This window comes from Tupaia chinensis, unplaced genomic scaffold (genome assembly GCF_000334495.1).
Source record: "Tupaia chinensis unplaced genomic scaffold, TupChi_1.0 Scaffold000243_1, whole genome shotgun sequence".
Taxonomy (NCBI): domain Eukaryota; kingdom Metazoa; phylum Chordata; class Mammalia; order Scandentia; family Tupaiidae; genus Tupaia; species Tupaia belangeri.
The window spans coordinates 183,852-188,744 of NW_006159721.1; the positions used below are offsets into that span (position 1 = coordinate 183,852).

General features: G+C 40.1%; 1 pseudogene; it reads left to right on the plus strand.

Annotated features, from left to right (window-relative positions):
• Positions 1-2,599: 2,599 nt before the first annotated feature.
• Positions 2,600-3,277, plus strand: LOC102495154 (spliceosome-associated protein CWC15 homolog pseudogene; annotated as a pseudogene).
• Positions 3,278-4,893: the final 1,616 nt, after the last annotated feature.

Sequence of the window (4,893 nt, forward strand, 5' to 3'; positions counted from 1 at the left end):
TGAAGGAGAAGGGATTGCGGCATGACCATCCCCCCTGGGGGGTGATTTCTAGCTTTCTGTCTCTATGTCTCTCTCAGTCTGTCTGGCGAGCGCACGCGTCCTATAGTGAAAAATCTCTCCAAAAAAATTATGATAATTTATGATAATAAATCTGCCTCTACATGTTCATGATGAACATCCTTGGACAGCACCGCAGGGACAGACATTATTGTCAACAGTGTGAGCCTACTTCCAAAAAACCCAGAACACTTTGTGGTGTGCAGCAGATCAAACACAGTGGTCATCATGAACATGCAGGGACAGATTGTCAGAAGCTTCAGCTCTGGTTAAAGAGAAGGTGGCAACTTTGCTGTGCCCTCTCTCCTCACGGTGAATGAATCTACTGCGTGGGAAAGGACTTTGCACTCTATTGTTTAAGAATAGTCACTGGCAAACTGGAGAGAACTTTGACAGTACACAAGAAGGATGTAATTAGTATTGCACATCACCCTCATCAGAACCTGATTGCCACCTACAATGAAGATGTACTCCTAAAGCTTTGGAAACCCTAATTCAGTTTTTCTTTTTAAAAGAAGCTTTTGAAAGCATGAACTTACATGAAGACATATTTACGCGTTCCCCTTCCCCCCCCTTTTCTTTTTTTTTGGAGAGGTTTTTGCTACAGGGCGCGTGCGCTCGCCAGACAGACAGAGAGACATAGAGACAGAAAGCGAGAAATCACCCCCCAGAGGGGATGGTCACGCCGCAATCCCTTCTCCTCCATTCTCCTCTCAGGATCTTGGGCATGCACGCACACGCACCCGGCGTGAGTTTTAAGCCACCGGGTCCGGGACACGAACCGCGGTCGACTATGTGGGAATCCAGCGACATAGCCATTATGCTAACTGCTGGTTCCCCCCCCCCTTTTTTTTTAAAGCCAGCTTTTCTAAACAAATTGAATTTGCTGCAAGAATGATTTTGTGAAAATTAATATTTTAGTAGCAGTTACCCTTTCTTATATATTTTAAGGCATCAGTAATCTGCTTCTAAATTGGGCAATCATGTAATATTTTCATTAATCTTCCACCTGCAGAGTAAAATACTGATATTCATAGAAAGTTGTACTCTTTTATTTGAAATGCTGATTAAAATTTGCCTCCCATAGTAACACTTGTAAATAAGGAACTACCCCATATTCAGTAGCTGTGTTCTCTTCCATCTTTTTTTTTTAAAGATGTCAGTGAACTATAGTACAGCCAAGATAACAGGATTGCCAGCTATACTATCATTTGAGTGGGTTTGGGTGTGAAGCATGCAATATGGACCAATGGAGCTAAAAAAGACATGCCTAGGTGGCAGGGAAGCTGGGAGCCCTGATAACTTCAACTGGGCCTTGAAGGAAAAAGCACTCAAACAGAACAATGCAATTTGACTAAAGGGTATTTGGGGCTTTGTAGTAAGTTAGATACAGGATCCCAGGGGCAGATAGGCCCAGCAGCAGCTATCCATCATCATGGCCAGAGAATTTAGGTGTCAGGTAGTAACCTACCAAATTAGACAGATGATAGTATTGAGTTTATTCACAGCTAAACTACAGCCACTGGCAGGACAGGATGGAGAAAAGCATTCAGCATCCAGGGGAGAAACTTGGCAAGAGCTAGGCAGGAAACCAGGGTCCTAACCAAGCAGACCTTAGTCTAAGCAGAAAGTCCAGGCACATGAACTGGGTCATGCTGTGGTGAATTGGAAAAGATTGTGACTCAAGGGCTTGCAACTGAGTCTTCCTTGTGGCTCACCCCAGTCACCAGTAGGTTGAGGCAGTTGAAGTATCTCATACCCCATTCAGGATTGACTCAGGGTGGGAACTGAGAAAGGTTGAGGAAGGTAGGAGCTTGCAGTCTTCTTTAACAAAACAACGAGTCCACCAACAGGATCATCCTTTATGGCATCAGTCTCCAACATCTTGGGCACCAGAAATCAGTTTCATGGAAGATAATTTTTCCATGGATCAGAGGTGGGGGTGGTTTTGGGATTACATTTATTGTGTACTTTATTTCTATTATTATTACACTGTAATATATACAACTCTTCATTACGCAGAATCAGTGGGAACCCTGAGTTTGTTTTCTTGCAACCAGATGGTTCCATCTGGGGTCTCCTATGAGAATCTAATGCCACCACTGATTTGACAGGAGACAGAGAGAGCTCAGATAATAATACGAATAATGGGGAGCAGGTATAAATACAGATGAAGCTTCATTCACTCATCCACCACTAGCCTCCTACTTTGTGGTCCAGTTTCTAACAGGCCACAACCAAAGGGTTAAGGACTCTTGCTTTATGGGACAGGAATTCATCTTAGATTCCTTAGTCAGCTTCTCTGGAGATATTTGCACCTACATTTTTATTAAACAGTTTTATTGAGATATATTTTATATACTACACAATTTATCTATTTAAAGTATACAATCAAGTGTTTTCTGCTATATACACAAGGACTTCAAAAGTTTATGCAAAAAATAGTTGTAAAAGATAAAAATTAAAAATGTTGGAAGAGTGAGTAATGGCATCTATATGATTTCCAGAGGCTGCTGCACCAGACCTTGACCAAACATAAAAGATGACAACAGTACCTAGGTCAACTTTTGAACTTGCAAGGGGTGGAAGAGGAAAAGGAGAGGTAATTTGAGCCACTTCTCAAAACAGTATTCAAGCAGAGACCTACCCTTGCATACAAAGAGAAAATACAAGCTACTCAGGATGCTCCCAAAGAGGTTTGCAACTATGACTTCAGGAGGGAGTTCAAAGAGAGAGAGAGCTGCTGCTGGAGAGAAAAACAGGAATCGTCCAACCTGAAAACATACAACCTCCTCTTCACTGTCAAAGAAGCCTTAATTAGATCAGATTCCTGCCACTAAACTCAATGCAGATGATCTTGTAACAGATGAGGAAGATGAATATTTTGAAGAGGAGAGTGATGATGACTATACTGCAACTCTTCTTGCAGAACTAGAAAAAATTTAAAAAGAAAGTTAACGAACAGGCTAGGAAGGAACAATAACAAAAAGCAGAAGAAGAGAGAATTCAAATGGAAAACATTCTGAGTGGAAACCCACTACATAATCTTACAGGCCCATCCCACTTACAGGACAACTGCAAAGTTAAAAGGTGGGATAATGATGTCATCTTTAAGAACTGTGCAAAAGTTGTGAATGATCAGAAGAAAGACAAAAGATTTGTAAATTATATGCTACACTCTGAATTTCATAAAAAGATCATGAAGAAATATATTAAGTAGTACAGTGTTATGTGTTTAATTAAAGACTGCAAAATACAAAAAAAAAAAATGTTGACTTTATTTTTCAACATAGGCTCCCTTAAGTTTAAGACACTTTTGTAAGAGATAATATCAGCCATTTACTCCATCCCTAAAGAACTGAGAGACCTGGCACCTTAACTATGTCAATGAAGTCTTTTTTACATGATGAACTGAAGAAAAATGGGTGTCCTTTATAGAATTCCAAAGATCAATAAATAGGGACCAGCAAATGGCAAAATGGTTACATTGCTGGATTGCCACATAGTCAAGTGAAGTTTCCGCTTGGGAAACTCGGACCCAGCTGTTTAAAACTCACACCAGGCACATGTGCATGTGTGCCAAAAATCCCAAGAGGAGAATGGAGGAGAAGAGATTGCAGTGTGGCCATCCCCCTCTGGAGGGGATGATTTTTCACTTTGTGTCTCTGTCTTTCTCTGGCAAGCACATGCACTATAGCAATAATCTCTCTAAGAAAAAAAAAAAAAGAAGTAAATAAAAAAAGTCAGAAGGAGCCAAATCAGGACTGTAAGGTGGATGCCTAATAATTTCCCATAAAAGCTATCATAAAATTGCTTTTTTAAAAAAATAAAATCTGATATTTATTTGTTCTAAAGGCTTGATTTTGAAAGTTAACTGACATTAAAAATTTTCATTTTCCAATAAATTTATTAACATCCAAAAGTGTTCAATATTAAGAATTTATAACAAAATGAACATACCTGACCTTGCATGCTACTTGAGCAGTAATATATACACTATACAATGATATTTACTTTTTATCAGAGCATATAGTCTCCTAGTGAAATACAGAAATGCCAGTGTGTGAGGATATGCAGCCTAGCTGCATGAAGCAGTTACTTGCATACCATTAATTACTCACTTGAGCTGGTTGACACATTTCTTAGATGCTAGGGGCTCTTAGGAAATATCCATTGAGCTTGGGAAACATCCTGACCCTAGCTGGGTCATGTGAAGCCTGTTCTATATAATGTTTATGGTTTACATATTATCCTCTTTGAAGTAAACTCAGACAGCCTTCACCAGAGTTACAACAGAACAACACGTTCACAGATAAGTAATCTGGCTTGACCTGTGATGCATAACCAGGTCACATATTATAGTAACAAGGCTGAAAAACATATACAATAAAGGTGCAAGGTGTTTATCGCCAACTGTAAAACTTTAACCACATTCTTGAACGCTTGCAAATATTTCACTGCACCTTGTAAAATGTATAAATAAAGACAGTCAGCATGACTGAGCAGCACAGCTTGTCTGTGTTTCACCTCATCCTTGCTTCTATGTCTTTCTCTTTTCTCTAACTTTCTTCCTTGCAGGACCAAGTCCTGGAGTGAACACTGACATATTGGTGCCAAAACCCAGGATCGATTCCCAGAGTGCCCAGACCTCACAACTCGTGGGCTTCCTATATTTCTGGTATGGTTATTGTTTGTGTAAGTGAATGAAAGTGTTTGTGGCTCCAAGGCCTCATTGCTACAGAGTCTGAGTGGGTCCTTACCTGAGTTTCCATGGAGATCTCATACAGCCATACGGTAAAATAAGACATTTAGTGTCCTGTACCCTCCCTGCACGTT